The sequence below is a fragment of the Mastigoproctus giganteus genome, chromosome 9 (genome assembly GCF_048544385.1).
Source record: "Mastigoproctus giganteus isolate SK-2022 chromosome 9, ASM4854438v1, whole genome shotgun sequence".
NCBI classification, from domain to species: domain Eukaryota; kingdom Metazoa; phylum Arthropoda; class Arachnida; order Uropygi; family Thelyphonidae; genus Mastigoproctus; species Mastigoproctus giganteus.
Window position 1 is genome coordinate 134,000,821 of NC_143583.1, and position 20,476 is coordinate 134,021,296.

The following is a 20,476-nucleotide window of genomic DNA, read 5'->3' on the forward strand; positions in this document are numbered from 1 at the left end:
ATTGAGGAATTAAAACCTGTCATATTAGGGTTCCCAGAGAACTAACTCATTTGCCATGATATTTCATCCATAAAATTCATTAGTCGGTGTCAGGTTAGTTGGTCTTAGGCAAGGGTTGCCTGAGACCAAAATAAAATCTTTCGTTTTCTTCCAAAGTGGATTCAACCAAAGCTATCCGGCCATCCTGCCAAAATACGGATGGAGTCTTAGGGAGTAAAGACAAATCTTTGTGATATGAAGAAAGCAGTAGCATGAGAAAAAGAGCAGTAGTGTGAGAAACACTGCAGCTGTTTCCTGTTAGAAAGTCAACCAAGAACTGGCTTGTGTAGCGAAAACTTTCGTTTACCTTTAGCTTAGAAATAATGCAAAGGATTTTCATCCAAACCTCCTTTTATTAGCAGGCTGTTCATTGTTATTAAAACAGATCGGTGGGACAGTGCGTGAAATTGCACAAAATGCGAGACTTCAAGGAGGATTCAGTAATGTGGTGAGGGAGGTGATGAATTGGGAAAACTCAGATTGCGTTAGTGCGGACTTAAACGACACGAGACGTCTGGCGTCTAGACACGGAGGGATTACTTTAAAGATCTTACTGACCGGTAAATCCAAGCACTTGCTGGGTTAAGTTGCTCTGAGATACTCAGGCTGATTTCTGGGATGAGATCGCTCGCTGCTGTGGCCTTGGCAATTTATATTCATTAAGAGGAATGGCTTGGGAGTCCCCGTTGTGGAGATTCGAAGCGTCGTTCGAGAAAAAAATCACACTTCAGACACCGCACTTTCCGTACATCCTTGACCCCAAGCACCAGGGATGCTTGGCGCCTAATACAGACGTTATCTGCAAATCTTCTCAGTGAACCAAATAACTTCCTAAGAATGCTGCTCACGCACGTGCCTTGATTTCTTTTTTTTTACTGTTAATGGTACGTTTTCTGTTCCGATTAGCACGCGCATTCATGAGAGGTACACTTGGAATTCGGATAGGTCTAACGACTTAGTGCTGTATTACAGTTTTGCAAAGCTGTTTCGTCTATGAGAAAAAGAAATCTCGCAATAGTCATATACTCGTATCTCTTTCGCAGTTAAACAGATAATCCTATGTTGACATTACTATGTAGATTTGACGCGAGATGGTCTTTCAACTTAAAACTTTTGAGTTTTAACATCGAAATGCATTACGCGGAGAATAAACTGTTATTTTGAGTACAGTGGCACCTAATATTACGTTGCTTTGCACTTTTATAATTTGTATGACGCTCTAGACAAGATATTAACTGAAAAGATAAACTATTCGGCGCAATAAACGCGTTATACTAAGAAAAATCAAATCGAGCAATAAATACCAAAGCTGAAGTTTGTTGTTGTTGTTGTAATAGGGTTTTAGGAGCATCAGCGACTAACGCCATATTGCTCCGTGTCTGTAAAATTTGCTTTTTGTTTTGTTTACTCACACCTGAGACCGACTAACTCGGCCAAGTTGTGAAAAAGGCTCAAATTCCTCCCTTCATCGACGGGACTCAAACTCAGGTCTTTTCCATCCGATGTGAGGAGGATGGCGATCCTACCAAGTGTGCTACACGAGGGCTCTGAAGTTCGTGTTACTCACTGTTTGTTTACATGGGTCTTAATGACTGTATTCCTGTGAAAATGATCTGACTTCTGTGGTTGTGATGGAGAACATTTGAGGTACAATCCATCGATCAGTGGTAACTATAGAGGAAGAGAACATGATGCAACAAGTTGACCTAACCAAGCGTACGCTGAGGTGAGACTTAAAGTGCTGCCTTATGATAATTTAATTTGGTAATAAATGTTTTTGAAAAGTCGACTGCAATTCAATATTTTAGAATGCGTGTTATAGATTTTCAGGATTAGTACGATGATTACACATTTAGTATACTTTTACAACAAATATATGCAAAGCAGTCATTTTTTAACCGAACTTATATCGGGTTCTGTGATCGATTTATCTGTGATATTTGCGATTCACGTGGATTGCAGAATGATGGAAATCAATTACAAAGATCAAAAATAAGGTTCCAGTTTAATGTTCAGTGGTTGGTTTATTTAATCAATAAATTTCTGGTGACATGCTTTTATTTATATCATTTCGTTCACATTTTCTGACAAAAGGAATGAAGGAATAGCTGGTAAAAATCTTCACTAGATCTGCATTTGATCACACATATCTGAAGTAATAAAAAACATACAAAGGTTTTAGATATTAGACAGAAGATTTAAAGAGCAGTACCGTATTTTTCAGTGCGGTGCGTAAAATGGATTTTTCCTGAGAATAAAAACAACTGTTCATTTTGGAACATAATAACGCCAAGTTACCATCGATAATTTCACTTAATAGTTAAGGAAATTTCATTGACTATTAAGTGAAAATTTGCTAGTTATTTATAAGGAAATGGCACCTGACCCTCTTTAGACGACTCAATACAAGCGAACACGTGCATTCGAAAAGACTTTCGCTTTTCCAATGGATACACACATTTGCAGATCAGGAATACATAAGAGGCACTACTTTAAATTCACTCTTCCACTCGGGCGTAAGCTGAAATGGCCAATTTCATAAAGAGGTGAGAGGAGGCAGCAAATAGAGTAGGAATTAAATAACCATATTATCGTATTTTCTTGGTTTTTTTTCATTTTGACATTTACTGTTCACTTCACTTTCAATTTTAATATTGCCAAGAAGATCCAACACGAAATTGCATCTCGGAGATGACGTTTAATATTCACTGAAGTGGAATGTCAATGATCCTATATTTGACCGTCTGAATATCATAATAACCAAGTCCAACTTGAACAGCGATCAATAAAATTATTAAAAATTATTTATTTTACAATCGTTCTTCCAGAAAGGTCATCATAATTAGATGTAATATTGAATATCTATTTTCAAAAAGGTTAATTTGTCGCAGTTAAATTAAAAAAAGGATTAAAAATTATTAATTATTCATAAAGACTTATTTTTTTTAAGTTATGAAAATAGGAATTGTGCCATTGGCGAACGAACATCATACTGTCATAATAACTTGTACATTGGAAAAATGAAATCCCTGCAACAAACCTGTTTGGTCCAGCTTATGAAATCCTTGATATCTTGTACATAAAAACAGCCACATTCTTTTTAATTATCAGTTCCATCCTTAGGTTTCGGTGACCTAAAAATGCAGAATTTAGTTGATTCTGGACTTGTACCTACAAAAACTAAAGGAATTGAATTTGAAAAATGTTATGATACGTGCCCTGCGGTATTTGCCTTACTTGAAGGGAGACGTTACGAGACCACAAAGTTTATCTACCGAATGTGGTACATATTGCTAAAAAAAAAAAGTGTTACCCATCGAAATCTTCCCCTTAATAAGTGGCCCGCAGCTATCTATTCACTCCACACGGATCAAACATCCCTTGGGATGCGTCTCTCACGAATATGCTCTCACATATCGATCCTCCTTAAATATGAAAACTGTACACCGGGTGTAAAGTAGACACACGTGTCCTAACTTTGATCAGCCCTTTTTTGTAAAAAGCACGGTGCCCTCAGGAAACCTGTATTAGTCTTCGTCAAAGTGTACAGACAGATAAAGTTACCAGCTTTTTCCGTCTCAGATTTGCTTGGTGTTCATTCAGAGTATATTCCTTCTCCCAATCTCTTTTATTGGACACGACATGCTGGAGAAAATGTGTGAAGAGCGGGAGAAGTAGTAGTTCATCTCTACTTAAAAAGAAAAATACAACGATAGGCTGGGAGAATGATTTAGGGATCATCTGAAATGATACAAGCTTAACGGATATCTATGCGCATGCATACTGTGAAAATAAATGGAATAAAAAATATACATAAATATTGAGAATTGTATGAGTTCTGATGGAAGATGCTAGACATATTTAAATGCGGGTTACAAACACAATGTATGCGTTTCGAATGATGCAGTTGAATGAAGATGATGGAAATCAAGGGTTGGTAAATATAGATTAAATTGAGTTCGTATATTGAGGCTGAATTGATTTTTGTTTCTGCTCCATCTCTCACTAAGTAAAATATTCTCACGAACTTTTCTGTTGGCAGTTCCTCTGATCAGTATCTTCTGGTCTCGATGGTGCTTGTTGATCCTTCCTGTTGTTGGCGCAAGTGCACAAAATAGCAGAAAAATACAGTTATGATCAGGGCTGCTACTGCACCGACTACCCCCATAGTGATACCAGCAATTGCCATTGGAGAAAGATCGCCTGAAAATAGAACAAAATTTTAATGATGGATGCTAATTGGGATAATATCTACAATACAGTTTATTTATATTACAATTAATTATCGAAAACCAATGTGTTAACATACAAGTGGAGGGTATATATGGCTTATAGCAACAGTGTTAATGGTATGATATTTATCCATAATAACAGCCATGGAAAATTCGTGTATTGTGTAGTCAGAACTGTCCATATGATGAACAGCAACCCAGTTGCAGAAAAAAGTGGTGAGTTTATTGGCTATGATGATTTCCCTCCTGTCCTATTTCTGACTTTAAAGAAATAATTCCAGCTTCAAATTCTAAGGGCCGCCGTGGCTATGTCCTTTCAGAGTTACAAACAGAATATAATAGAAATAAAACTGGAATATTGCAATGGAAGTGTTCAAGATTGAAATTTTTAGACCCCAGTGGATAGCAACTCTCTAAAACTCGAAACTGCAGAAATGAAATTTTATCGGTAGAAGTTGAAAATGTTTTAACTTTTCCCTTATGGTTAACTATCTGATCTTATGGGTTCCATGTTTCCAGTTCACAGAGTTCGGATTAATAAGCTGATGACGTTAGACAGCGTGCTTCACTAACATATTGCCGGTTGGATGTGAATAAAGTTTTAGTGCCATACACTGAAATTTGTGACAAATTTCCTGTAATTCGAAATGCGCAAACTTTTGTTTGAAAGACTCAAGATTTATGCATAATAATGAAAGAGGAAAAATAAACCCTGCAGAGTAATCTATTCACAAGCGTTACCTATTCCCATTGCGATGTTAAGTCCCCAAAAGAAATCTTTTAATAATAGATCCTCCGAAATCTGGCGAATTCATCATTATTCGTATTTTGAAACTCAGGGCCGTGAAAAGGGGGGAGGAGTGCATTGTATGCGCCACACCAGGGCCCCAGATCTATGGGACCCATGAAAGTCTCAACATAAATAAACCAAGCTCCTTAACCCCTTTTGCATCCGGGCTTCCAAGTACCTTTGCACTGCCTTGTTGAAACTGCTTGTGTGTGTTGCTCGGCCAATTACTCTGAGTCCTTTTATTCCTCCTTATAAGTCATTATCCATTACACCGGTCTCTCTGTTCCGGTGCCCGAATACTACCAATCAGGTATATACTTCAAAGTATTAATTCTATTTCAAGAGCATATTCTGTACTGCTAATGTACTTATATTATCTAGGGAGTGCTCTTTGATACGAGTAGACTTTCAATTACTGTTTTGTTTATATGTTGATGCATTTTTGTATTTGTGGACAGCAGTCGAATATTTACCTTGTAATGGACCTAGTTACAGTTGCTGACTTCATTGTTATTCTGAGTGTACCTTAGCACCACGGTTATGCACTTCCACCTCTTCAATATTCAACCACTGTTCACGCCAAATAACTGAGATTCGCCCCTTTATAGTTCCCTTTAAAGTTTCACCACTGTTTAAACTTACTTGTGTAAGCGGTCTACACTATTCTAGACTACTACAAATATATCAAGAGCAATTACATTTTTTCTTCCTTGGAGTTAACTGAGCACGTGCCACATTGCTGCTAAAGAGAAAGTAAAGTCCTTGAGGCGTTCACAGACATTCTCTCAAGTATGACAAGCTGGACTTGTTACTGGCGATCTAAAACACTGATTGAACTGACGTTCAGGTGACACTTGAGTCAAGTGGACCGAATTTTGGTAAAGTTCTGTCATTTTGCGACAACAAACTCCTCCTCTAATGGTAGGTAGTAGATGACTCACATAAACCAGCGCAATACCGCCACTTTGCATATTGGAGGCTTGAATTGGTGAAACCCATGTTTACTCTCCAGAGCAAAGTTTCTGGCATTCCCCCCTCCAACTCATAAATAGTAATAAAGGTTTATACTTTTCGTGTTTGGAGTTTTCATAAAAAAAATATAAATACATAAATAGACCAATAGCAATTCATCTCCAAATTTAATATTAAATAGCCAATAAAAAGAACAAAAAAAAATAAATAAAGCAAATTAAATGTCACATTAGGGTTACCCGAGAACAACCTCATCCAATCATGTGAATTATGTCCATAAATTGCGTGCAGTTTTCTGGACGAAAAAACCGAATTTTTGTGGGTAAAAACCTTTCTGCCCACGCCTGAAACCAACTAACTCAGCCATGGAGTGAAAAAGCCCATAAAGAACATTTTTAAAAAATTACTTCTTAAGTTAGGGCAGTCCCAAGCCAGACTATGGCAAATTGTCCAAGCCATTTTCCGAATTTTTAAAGTTTATTGTAAATAACAAAACGTGAATTTATTTTCTCAACTTGAATAGCTTAGTAATATACGCAAATTTATTCAGGTAGGTTTTCTTTTTAAAGATGGGCCTTAGATGGATGTATGAATTGTTGTTTTGTTGGTTTTCGGATTATTGGTATCTTAGGCCACTCATGCACCAGTCCTTCTATGATGTAACTACAAGCAATGCTGTAGCCAAGTTAGGTTTGTCAGTACGTAATCTTCACCGAATTACTCTCGAAGTAACTGAAACTGATTACGAAATAACAAAATTTATTACTTTCATATAACTTGAGAGACAGAGAGAGAGAATGACAGCATCCGACCAGCCACCAGCAGCGAGTGTGCGACCCCTGCTTTAGCGAAAGGGTGGATGTCATTTAAATTAACGTGTTGACTTGTTAGCGTATATCTCAGTAATATAAATATTCTAATTATTGCAGAATCAATGGTGTCGGCGAGTGGAGGATCGTATCGATTATACCACAATTCTTCGACCTCTAGGCAAAGGCACTCCCTAAGTTTTGGCTGTATATGTAATAAACTTTCCTTCATTGGCTTAATTGCGAGAGCTTGGAAATAATGAAACAGATTCTAAATGATACCCCTGCCTCTTTCACTGATAATGCCACAACTCATGTACCGCGTCTACGCCAAATATTGTCCAGAATTAATGCGTGGCATTCATCCATGGAATAATGATCATGCGCTTTTCTACTCTCGCTTCGGCGACTTCAGCTTTCGCTGCATATTTTGGATGATATAAATGGCAGGCCCAGCGGATACGTTTTTAAAATTTCGAACGATAAAATTTAGAAGTTGCCCGTCACATAAACACCACTTGGCCATGCACTCAGCCTGCTTCAGAATGTTTATGTTAATGGTAGATTGGTAGTCTGATGATATCAAAAACATACCTCGAATTTTGGTAAATTTTACTCTAAATAACATTATTTTAGACAGAGGTGAGATTTGTGTGTTAGTCCGGTCTAGTTTTGGGCAATTTCCTTCAATAAACATAGTTTTTTTATTATAATTAATTACCTTTTAATTATGTTTACGTTATTAACTTATTTTGCGAGCTCAATTCTGGTGTATATTCAAAAAACGTTGAAGAATTACAAGTAGAACCTTAAAAACCTGGAATTCAAAAAGTCAGGAATTTTGATATCATTTAGTATAGTACTCAGGCCTGATGTAGCCGAGTGGTCAGGAGCATGAGTGCAATAGCATGCGCTCTTTGAGTGGACCAGGGTTCAAATCACTAAATACGATTAATGTTTGTACTGATGATTTATAACCCCGTTGTCGCTGTTATGTGTATTATTGCATCAGGCATCTATGTTACTATTCACTGCCTGCAATAAAGATATTATTACTTAAGAGTAGAATAGAATGTATTTAGTTTTTAAGGCGATTCGTTTGCTGAAATTATATCGCACTATTTATACCTCACATTAAGAAATATTGGACAATCGCAGTACTCATACAGGAGGCATCAATCGAACCCGTGACTTTTATTTCTTAGGTAAGTACATTACCCACTGAACCAATCCGGGTTAACATTTTTGGCTTAATGTTGGCGATTATCGTTCTGTGGAGCTCATAGGAATTACACACAGAATTTACTGTGTCTGTAAATTCTGTGTGTGTTCTCAAGTCGAAAAGCTCCAATTTTTTTGGAGAAAAAGAACTTTGCTATCTACGCCCGAAACCGATTAACTCGGCCACAAAGTGAAAAAAGCCCATAAACGTTCCTCGCATCATCGACGGGATTCAAACCCGGGCCTTTTCCACCCGATGTGTGGAGAACGGTGACGATACCATTGTGCTATCGGCGCAGACGTAATCAAAACTACTCTATTATCTACTAAAAATAAGGAATTATCCTTGAATATTTAAGCTATGTATATAATCTTCGAAAAACTGGAATTTTCTGATATCGTCACGGCCCACAACAGGAAGCGACTCCAAGACCGATAATCTAGCCTCTGTCAAAGTCGCTGATTTGCAGGTATCGGTGTCGAAGGTGACGTCTAGGGCGGCATTCTCTGCAACCTCCTTGCACTCTGAAATCGGTTCTACGAGACAAAACTCTTAGCTGCGTTACACACGCGAAGCTTTGAACTCCACGATCTCTACATTCGTTTTTATATCAGTCGAAGCTTCCGCCCGTTCGGTCCCATATTTTAATCGTTTGTATATCTCGGCGCAACTCATCGCTTGCTGATTTGCATGCATTTCCAATCATTTTCCTTCCGTGTGCCTCAATTGCAGAGTCACCGAAGTCCGAAGGAAGTTGGCGATTCTACCAACTGTTAAATTTGTAGAATCGCCAACTGTTAAGTTGGTAGAAGAGAAAGTGAAGTTGTGGCCAACTCATTTCTGCTGCGGTAGTTGCAGGACAACATTAGAGATGGTTTCATGGTATTCGTAAGTGTATATACATCGAATACGGAAAGAATCCACAAACCAACAATGACTACTGCTATTTTCCTGATGGATATATCAAAGTTTAAGAAGCTTGCAGATCGAAAAGCTGTAGTGTTGTTGTTGTGATTTAGGAGCATCGGCGACTAAGGCAAGGAGGTTGTACATTATCTGTAAATTGTGAGTGTTCTAAGGTTGATTTTCTATTTTCTGGACGAAAAACCCGACTTTTCGGGAGTAAAAACCATGATACCCTCGCCTGAGACCGATTAACTCAACCGCGTTGTAAAATAGACCGATAAAAATTCCTCCCGTCATCGACGGGACTCGAACTCAGGTCTTTTTCACCCGTTGTGGAGAGGACAAAAGCTGCAGTGTAACCGAACACATCACCCTCAATTGCTCCGGTGACACACAATAAAAACCTGCCACTTCCCATTCCACCTTGCAGAGAAGAGTCATTAGAATTGGATGATGAATTTGATGAACACAATAATTCGGATTACACCTCAAAAGTATGTTCACATGAAGCGCCACATTTTCCTAATGAGCAAGAAATTAATGACTTAGCGAGGGACTTGGGTCTATCCAAATCCGGCGCAGAGCTTCGGCATCTCTTTTAAAAGACTGGACGTTACTGAATCCCAACAGCAAGACTTGCACAAAGAGAAATGACACGACACTTATGAACGTGTTTTATACTATGTCAGATTTCCATGTGCTACTTTTTTGACTTGACTGAATTTTATGAAGAAATTGGTATTAGTCGGAATCCCCTTGCTTTTTTCTTTCTCTTTCTCTGAGACATCAATGTAGATGAGACTGGCCTGCCATAATTCAGTTGCAGCCTGGTGCACACAGTGGAATAAACGACACCATGGTTCCAAGAAATAATCTTGCTTCCACCAACCCATATCAAGCTGGGACTGGCCAAAACAATTCGTTGAAGCATTGGTTCCTTCAAGCACAGTCAGTTTTCCAAAATTATACGATGCAAAAATGAAAGGTGGCATAGTTATTGGTCCACAAGTTAAACAGATGTTGGATTCACAAGAACTGTAAGACAAAATAACTGATGCTCAGCGAAATGGCTGTCAAGTGTTTCAGCTTGTAGTAAATGACTTATTTGGTAACCTAAGTAAAAATTACAAAGAAATAGTTTCAAGTTGATTAAATCTTACGGAAGAATGTCAGTCAAGCTCCATTATTTGCACTCTCACCTGGATTTCAGATCAAGTCGGGGTGATGTTAATGAAGAACATGGGAAGATAATCCACCAGCATACAGTCAATGGAGAAGAGATGCTAAGGAAGGCTGGGTGAAGCTACGGTGGGCGTGTCCATTCAGAAACAAAAATCTGACTATATCTGGTTCTTGTTTCTGGATGGACAAACCGACCACAAAAAACTAGAAAAATAAGTGCAAATGTATATTGAAGAACACTTTTCTGATTAACCCGAGGTGGGTTTATGCTTTTTAACTTGTAATTTTTGCTTGTTGGTGACTTGTAGCAAAGATTTATTTGAGAATGAACTGTGTGAAGGAATGGAATAGAAGTTTGTCTGAGATTCCTTAAGTCAAGATTGTACTTGTTAAATGAAACCCACAATGAGAACAAATCACGAGCTAAGTGGCGATTGCGACAATCATCATTTATACGTGAGACAAAATTTAATATCATCTGGGAAAACAGTAACGTTCTGACCCCATCCCACTAGGAAAAACGATTTTGGCGATCTAGGGAAACCGAATAGGGTCAGGTGATTAGTGTATACATTAAAAAGTATGATCCAAGTGAGGAATCCTGAAGCCTACTAAAGAAACTACAGGTGAAGAGAATCCACTTAAGAATTATTTGATAGGCTCACTTAGGGTTTTAGGAGCCTCAACAACTTAGGCCATATTGCTCCGCATATGTTCTTATGCCTGCGTTCTGTAATATTTGCTGTTTGTTGAGTTTCCGGGAGAAAAAACCATGCCATCCTCGTCTCAGATCGACTACCTCAGCCAGGTTGTGAAAAGGCCCATAAAAATTCGTCATCGAAGGGATTTGAATTGAGATCTTTTCCATCCCGAGTGGAGAGGACGGCGAATCTACAAATTGTGCTATTCACTAGGGACAATGGCAATATTAATCAAAGACTAATTTAATCGGCTTTAATCTAAGGATATAAGTCACTTAATTGTAGCCCATTCAATCTAGGATTTGAATCGTGGTCTAAATTAAATGATTCCCAATAACTATTATTTGGGGGAGGGAGAAGTCACAGTCCTAACTGCAAATAAATCTTACATTGCCTAACAAGAAGCCGAATCGCACAGTCTCAAATATTCTTTTAGTAAATATTTGGGAAGCTGCAGATCTTTTTGATTACTCAAGGTCTGCAGCAAGAAACCAGAAAGCGACTTTTTGCTACCCGTAGACAGCGGCAAAAGCAACAAATATTTTTATCGAAAGTAATTAACACCGAGATTGGTTTTAATATAAGTTAATTCGTTATTAACTGATATTAAAACCAACTTTGTTAACATAACGAATTCATAATTTCCTTCAAATTAATGTATATCCGCTAATCTAGCACTTTTCTCCCTCGACAAATGAACCCACCAACAAGTGCAACGTTTCATTTTCCAGCTGTTTGACGATTTCTCAATTTCAAAGAATGTCTTCATTAGTCCATGGTCCCTGTGTCAAAAGCAAAGATCGTGACTTGTTATTCGTTGTCTCACTTGCTCATTGTCACAATCATCTCGTTGCAAAAAAGAAAGGCGAGAAATGTAAGTAAACTAAAATCTGCCACCAAAAAAAAAAGTCCATACGCAGCAGATGTGAGTGAGCGCTGATTATGGCGAGACATTGGAATGTGTGCTGAGTCAGTTGTGCCGTAAACATGTGGTTCAGCTTTATTAAGTTTATGCCTCTGCTAACGTACTTAAGGGATGCTTATTAGAATAACATAGGTCGACCCAAAATGCTAATGTAATTAGGCAAAAACCTTCCTCCTTGCGGTCCACGTACCGTATTAAGTATGGCGGGAACAGCGCGATGACAACACTCGCTGTTTTTCTTCACGCATGGCTGTTCTCCAACCTTCTAAGTGGGTATTTCGCTGACGCATCTCTTACGTGTATAAAAGATCGCGGGTAACAAATACGGCAAAAACTTGTGTCACCACAGTTAAAACTTCCACCAAACTTCTACCGAGGGAAGGAAGTAAAAAAAAAAGTGAAAATTAAGCCAAGAATTACTCGCAGCAGAGTCGCCGCTGCTGCTGTAGACACGTTGGATTCTTCAGCAACGCATTTTCAGTCAGTCAAGCGACTTTCTGCTCCGGAACATCATAAAACCTCGCATCTGCCGCCCGATCGCATAGGCTGTGCTCTATCATCGTCGCTGTCAGTTCGTAGTTGTTGCCATACGTTAAGGATTATCGTATACACCCGAAGGTCTGACACCCCGAGGCTCACCGTGAAGGAATTCCAAAATGTCTCTCTTTACTTAAGATTTGGCTCATTGATCGCCGTGCCATCTCATAAAGGCACGCTAACGCTGTTTCGCCGGTGCTGATCACTGTACACAAGAGGCACGATAGTGCAATTCGCTCTTCCTGGGACCATCGCAACTGCCTGATCAAACAGTTTCCATCTGACACTCGCTATTTATTTCCGAGGGAAAGTCGTTTAGCGTTGCTTGTTGGGTATCACCCAGTGGCTCTAACATTATTTTGTCCAAAACTGCATGCCTCTTGATCACCTTAAGTACAGTAGGTACAATCTGCATACCGATTTTACTCCATCTACACCCTCACTGACTTTACATTTACTAGTCTGTGTTTTTTTTTTGTCAATTCCAGTACTCTAAATCCGTAATAAGGATAGTAACAGAATTGTAGAAGATATATAGATTGCTGAAATGGTAAGGTAAATCGTTAGGCTCTTCTAATTTGAGAAAAAATAAGAAATTTCCAGTTGCATGCTTTACCAAAATTTATATAAAATTCTAATAAAGAAAATCTAATTCAGGTAGAGGTAATCTGTGCTAGAATCAAATCATTACAATTTACCTTTCGTCCTTATGGTGTCCAGAGCAGTAAAGTAATTGTCCTACGTGGTGTCTCTCTTCTGTCATGCTAACACCGAATGAAAAAGATAATGATTTTGACGTGTAAAATCATTTGAAACGATGCCATCACCAAGAAGTGAAGACACAGAGGGGACAGTGCGCAATGGATTCGAGTTTTTAACCCGACGCGAGACAGAACTCCATTCTCAGCTGACTGGAGATGAAAATATTTCTCAGACCTCTCACGCGAGCCAAACACTGTCGCCAGTGCATCCCCCCTCTCCCTCTCTCTGTGTCGGAGGCATCCAACAGTAAGAGAGTTATAAAATCGATTCTTGCTGATGAATAATACTCTCCTTTTCCTTTCTTTCTTCTTCTCCCTCCCCCCTTTTTTTTCGGATGGGACGAATAACAAATTACCAGCTTGTGATGATCTAACAAGCGGATTTCTGTCACGTCTGGCTGGATATTAGAAAATACTTAGCAGGCTCTTCAAATTACACACTTCGGTGCAGACAACTTTCAACTTAATAACTCCTTCTGAAATCCTCTGCCGAATGATCTTCAAACAGCTGACAGTGCATATATCTGCAAGTGCCGGCTGCAGCTAGTGAAAGAAAGAAAGACAAAAAAAAGAAAGCAAGAAAAAAAATAAATAAAGCAGAATCGATTAAAATACAATGCCAAAATTCTACTTCACTGTTTTCTAGCATTCATTTATTTTCTTTAAAGAAATGTCACGTTATCTGAAAGATTTGCTTTCATTCTAGATTAATGTGCGTCACTAAGTACTATACTTGTTACTGTTTAACGGTGTCAGAAGATAAGCACGTGTTGTTGCTCAGTAGTCCTTCTATAGGGACAGTCTTTACGTGCACATCCACTACAGATTTACTCTGCGACCAACTACCCTCTTAAAATTCTAAAATTAAATTTCAATTTAAATATTTCAAATAAAATATGTTTCAAAGATTCTGTACACCTTATTGATAACTTCTTTATTCGCAAAATTTATTTAGAAAATTATTTGTAAGGTCTTTCATAAGAGCGTCAAGGCATAAATAACAGGAGATAAGAATTCCTCCCATCTCCGAAGGAGTGTGGATCCAGATTGAAACCACTATGGTGTTGTTTTTGTTAGAGTTTTAAGAGCATCAGCGACTTCAGGCCATACTACTCCGTGGATACTGTCTGTAAATTGCACGTTCTGAAGTCGATTTTCTGTTTCCTGGACGAAAAACCCGAGTTTCCGGGAGAAAAAACCATGCCACCCTCTCCAGAGACAAACTAACTCAGCCACATTGTGAAAAGGGCCCATAAAAATTCCTCATGTCATCGACGAGACTCGAACTCAGGTCTTTTCTACGCGATGTAGGGAGGATGGTGATCCTACCAACTGTGCAACCCATTGGGCTCCACTGTGATGCCATGGATGACATATGTAAATGACTCATTTTTCCTTTATCTGTCATATTGTCTTTTTTATATATAATTCCGTGGTTTTTTCATCTTCCTGGTCTCTTTCCCTCTCTCTTGCTTGGTATCTTCGAATCCTTTGGCTTCGGAAACAAAATTTGTTTTGAAAGTCTTTCCATGTTCACTCTCATAACGTACCTTGTTTATTCCAATATTTTACAGACATTTCGTTTCGAAACTTTTATACGATTTTCTTCTTTTCTTTCATCGTAACCGTACCACATGAAGTACTCTCTTAACCACCCTTCAGTGCCTTATTCTAGTTCGTTATGCGAATTGCTTGTTAAGCCAACTTTTTTCTACATCATTAAAACTTTCCATGTTCATGCTTCTCTGTCTAGTCCTTTATGCACTGCCAAAATTTCCTAAATTCACAAGACCTTTTAAGGTACATTACCTCCGTTACAATACCGGTACTTTTCGGTACTACTTAATGTATCCTTGGCTTAACTCGAAGTTACTTTTCAGTCAGAGGGTTGTAAGAAATTTTTTATTTATTGCTTTTAGGATGTCAGGCACTTTCGGAATAAAGAAATTTTCAATTAGGTGTCCAGAATCTTTTAAACATATTTTATTTGAAATATTTAAATTTAAATTTTAGAATTTTTGTTTATCGATACTGTCTTCTACGCACTATTAATAATTCCAAATTTATTTTACTATTATTTCTGTAAGTGGACAGGTTTAGATTATTAGAAATGTGGGGCTCCTTGTCCTTTCGTGGCTAGCTGATTTACACTGCTAAGACAGTCTTAATGCTCGCAACAAAAACTTTGCCTTCGCAGAGAGTTGCATTGGTATTGCGCTACTTCACAACTTTCAAACAGATGGTCTAGGCCGAAAGGTTATTTGTTTAAGAGACGAGACCCTTCTATAACACTACTTCGAAGGTTAGTGTAATGCCAGGATCTTCTTCTTTCTTTTTCAACCATTGTAAGTCCACTGCTGGACAAAAGGTCTCACCTTCTAATGCCACGTAACTCGTTGTAAAGGCAAACTTTGTTCCTTTGTTTTGTTTGTTCCACTGCATTATCTAAAGCCCCTCGGGAGCACAGGAAAAGGCCTGAGTTCGAATTCCGTCAATGACTGGAACAATTTTTATGGACTTTTTCACAACGTGGCTGAGTTAGCCAGCCTCAGGAAAAGGTTGCATGGTTTTTTCTCCTGGAAACTGGGGTTTTTTATCCAGCAAAGCAGGCAAATCGACCATAGAATACACGCGATTTAAAGATGCTGACACCTCATAAGTCTTAGATGCTTTGGCACTGCACACACACCCTGACGTTATCTAAGCAGTCTAAATCCTGCTGGTTCCCAAATCACGTGAAAGGAAGATATAATTCTGAAAACTTCTTAAAATTTTCCAGTCCATATGTCATTAACTATATTCTCTTCTTCAAGTTGTCTGCCCACAGGCAGGTTCAGGGCTCCATTCCTTTTAATTCCTGCATAATTTCCTCTTCCCATCCAATCCATCGTTCCAATTTTTCCTTCTCCCAACAGCTCTCTTCCGACACATCTTCCCCTCTATCACTTTCCTCAGCATGCTTTCTCTTCTCAAAACATATCCTATAAAAGTTCTTTTGTCTTCTTAGTTATTTTACTAACGTTCTCTCTCTTCTCTTACTTTCCTCAAAACTTTCTCATTACTCACTCTGTCCACCCATTTCACCCTTTCTATTCTCCTCCACACCCACATCTCGAAAGCTTCTAGCCGTCTGATCACCTCTCTTCCCAGTGTCCATGTCTCTGAGCCATAAAGTACAACAGTCCATATTAATGTTTTCACCATTTGCTTTCTTAATTCCTTCTTGAAACTTCTTCTCAATAGTCCTTTTCTATTACTAAATGCCTCTTTGCTCATTACAATTTTTTTTTCCTCCAGGCTTTCCCCGTTTTCTGTCATTATGCTTCCCAAGTATCTGCATATGTCCACCTGTTCCAATCTTATTCCATCTAATGTTACATTGATTCTTCTTCCTGGCCACTTTGAAATTAACATTATCTTGGTTTTTCTTGGTGTTAATCTTCATATTGTACTCCTTTACTTTCAAGATATCCAAGGAGCTCTGTTATTCCTCCTCATTATTAGTAATTAAAACCTGGTGGTCTGCAAATCTTTGTAAAACTATATTGCAAACTATATTATAACTTTGAAACTGAAACTTTTATATCAAAGGTCAATTCAGGCACATCGGCAATGGTGGTACGTGAGAGAATGATGTTTCAGTGATCAGACAAAAACCTTTAACTGCAATGCCTAATGAAAATGGGAGTAGGCCTACTCAAATACATTTCCTCTGCCTAAAACTATCCTCCAGAGAACTCCTGTTGTGCATCGATGACCTCGCTAAACCAGGTTAATAAAACATTCAGTGGCATGCCCGATCTATTATAATTAAACATTTTTCTCTTTTAAGTCCTTGAGAGTCACAGAGAAATACTGATCCGCGTATCAATATTCATAAATCGAGCCAAACGAAATGGCGCCATCCATCTTTGATGCGTTTCATTTTTGAACCTCCATCCGCCTGTAATTCCGCTGCCGTGACAAAAGTCCTATTTCATATTTAAAACTTTATTCGATTTAAAGTCGTATCGGATTTCTATTCGCGGTATTCGGCCATTATTTCTACGTCAGCATGCGGTTCTTCCATTTCCTCCGCGTGCTTTGTGTTCCCATGATTTTTTGATGCTTCATATTTTTATGATGCTCCATTGCTTTTAATGTTTCCACCAGCTAATAATCATCCTGCGTCACGACAGCTTCTGCCTCCTTTCTTAGTCCAATACCGCGGATCAATAAAAGTTTCATGTGCCGATTGACCTTTTCCTTTACGTGATTGTGTATCTTATTGTTGTGTTTGTCGTGGTCAATAATTCGTTGCCGATCCGCGCTCTCATTTCCTTTATTTTCCGCTGCCTTCAGTTTTGTTTCCCCAAATATCTGTTTGCTTCGCTCGTAAAATTCGAAAGGGGAAATCGCGTTGTGTCGAGGACAATTTTGCCATTTTGATGAGCCCTTAACGAGCGCGTGCGCAAGACACAGAAAGTCAAAAGGGAGCTCAGACCAGTAATTATACAAACTGTACAAATTGATACGCACTAGCCTGTCAAAATATTAGGATCGCAAATAATGGCGAGTTGAATCTCCTTTACTTCGATGACGTCAGCAGTCGTTCTTGGCATTGCTCTGCAGAGCATGCGCTGGTATTCCTCATCCTTGATGTTAATTCATTTTTGTCAGGGATTGTTTGCGCTGACCACAAACAATCATGCCTCTCTTGAAGTCGCTGATATCTTCTTTTTCCACGGTAATTCCATTACGTTTATAAAAGAATATTTTTAAATAAATGTGGTAACCGTTTAAAATATCCATAAGGCACTACGAAAAGTGTATATTTAAAATACTTTTGTAAATAAATTGATTTTATTATTATCATTTAACTACCAGGACAAAATACAGAAAGCTAAGACACAATAAACAGCTCCAATCGTGACTTACCTGGTCTCTCTCCTCCGTGTTTGGTGGCAAAGTTGTAAGGTCCTGCTTGACAGTGCGTTTCTTGCACGACTGTAAAAGAAGAAGAAGAAAGGTAATTAAGGATTTCTCCCGAGATTTCACCCGAATGACACACTACTGCTCTCAGTTCGAGCCTGTGTTATTACTACACCACGTTGTGACCTGTTTTAACATTTTTCGCATGGCAAAGCCCTATTTCTTAGTTGCTGTACTCCAACAGCGGGCTGCTGCGCTTCCTTTCAATCGAAGGTGGAAACTTTAACAGCGAATCCCGGGTTATTAAGCAGAACGACACCACATAGTCTCGCTCTTTTCGGAGGTGATGGTACAAGCTCGCCATGTCCTCTAATATGTCCCAGTTGGCCTATTGCCGTTGCAAGCCGTTATCTAAAGGTCTACTACTGTAATGGGCTCAAACTGTTTTCGATCGCAGCTTGGAGTGAACTCCTTCCAGGTTTATGGTATATTTGCGCGGCCATTTTTAGCCCTCCACTCTTTAACGATGTCACAGCCCAGTTTGTAGGTCGGAAGTTTAGGTGTAAAAGTACAATAATTAGGAAGCGAACCATTCCGATTCTACTTCTGTTTTCTCTGCAGTGATTAAAGCACTCTGCTTCCATTTGTAATTATGAAGAGCAAATGGGATGAAATTTCCTCGTAAAAGCTGTTCTTTCTCAACTTTCTTTGAGGAATCAAAGTTTTGCAACACATCGGATTATTAAGTCAAACCGCCCTCCACAATTTAATGTCTCCATAAATTTTGGAGAGACTACTCTCTTGTATTTCGTTCTAGATTTTATTTATCCGAAAAAAGAATTGTTTTCAAGGCGCATTTTAAGTATTAGTATTGTAGTGGGAAAACAATGCAGGGAAGCAAACTCATAGCATCAGAAAATAAAAGTAAAAAAAGAAAAAAAACTGCCAACTTCATTTACCCATCCAGTCCCTTCCAATAATTTGTCTAATCCTCAAATTGTATTCAAATTAACGCTTTCCACAATGCCAGATGGAAGTTTGTTCCAACAATGAACTACTCAATGGCAGAAAGCAAATTTCCGCACATCTGTCCTGCGATCATCCTTCCTCAATCTGAATTTATACCTCCTCGTGTTGTGTTGTCTGGGCAAGAGGAAGAATTCCATTAGAATTCAGCTACTCAATCCATCCAAAGCCTTAAACACCTAAATCAGATGCCCTTGCAGGTGCCTTGTCTCCAAAAGCTGCAATTTGCAAAACTGAAACCTTTCCTGGTAAGATCACCTTTTTGATTGCCCTTCTCTGCACACATTTCATCACACAGGCTTCCAGACCTGTGTGAATTACTGAAAATGAAGCCTAACCATTGATTTTTACGATGGGATAATCAGTTCCTTATTCGTGCCAGAAATATTTTCTGTATATCATTCACAAAACCCAACAAGCTGTCCCAGAGGTCTGTCTGAAGTGTTCAGAGAACTTCATATCAAGCTGTACAATTATTGGTAGGTCTCCTTCATTCTTCGCAACGTCATTGTATGAGGCAATGGTCAGGCCTCATCTTGAGTACTGCATACAAGTCAGGAAGCCTCATATAGGATGTGGAATGTGGGAGGGTATTAAGAAAAGCAGTAAGTTTAGTCGGGGTCAAAAAAGGATATCCTTATCAAGAAAGACTTCAGTTTTGCAAAGTCTCAGGAAGTGAGGAGACCTGACTGGAGTGTTTAAAGCTTAAAGGGATAAAGTATCATCCATAAACACGAACTCGCTTGCCCAGACAACACACATGAGGTATAAATTCAAAGGCATGTTCGAATCCCCTTTCTTCCAGAAAAACAGGCAAGTCCAACAGAGAACATAAGCAATTTATGGACATAATACACATGAGTTTATAAATTAGTCCTTGGGTGTCCCTAAGGTGTTGCATCTGGTGTTCTCAAAGTGGGTAGTTTGAATAATAAACACTGAAGTGCGTTTCTGTGTCGTTGCTCAGCAACCGGCATGCTTCACATTAGTTAGAAATTGCATTATTCACTTAAGAATTAAGTAAATACTTAATTCTAAGTAATCTATCATTGCCAAATCTAGCTGCTGTTGTTGTAGACTTTTAGGAGCATCTGCAACATTAATAGCAACAGTATTCGTTATATATTGCAAAGAAATCATAGGCTTTTGCTGCACTATTAAAAAACAAAAACACCAAGTAGATAAGAAAATACAAGTATATTGCTTCCCTCTTCACACAGGTAACTATCTAGTTGACCTTTTAATTTATTCAAGCTGTCATCCTCGGCTACCTATAAAGGCAACCTGTTCCATTAATCAACGTCTCGCTAGCTAAAAGAAAACTTCCTACAATCTAATCTAAACCTCAACCTCTGTAATTTGAATTTATGTCACCGAGTTCGGGAATTCTTTATAACAGTGAAAATTACACCTTCATTCATTTTAATCGGAGTCTTTCTTCTTATAGTCGTCCTTTTCCGATC

At 38.6% G+C, this 20,476-nt stretch overlaps 1 long non-coding RNA gene across 3 annotated transcripts in view; it reads right to left on the bottom strand.

Moving 5' to 3' along the window:
* Positions 1 to 3,912: 3,912 nt before the first annotated feature.
* LOC150080751 (uncharacterized) overlaps positions 3,913 to 20,476 on the bottom strand; it is a 136,253-nt gene continuing 119,689 nt past the window's right edge. For all 3 annotated transcript variants that reach the window (XR_016547366.1, XR_016547363.1, XR_016547365.1), the window contains 2 exons: positions 17,994 to 18,062; positions 3,913 to 4,242 (listed from right to left, as the gene is read on the bottom strand). This is a non-coding gene — a long non-coding RNA (uncharacterized LOC150080751). The remainder of the gene's footprint in view (positions 4,243 to 17,993; positions 18,063 to 20,476) is intronic.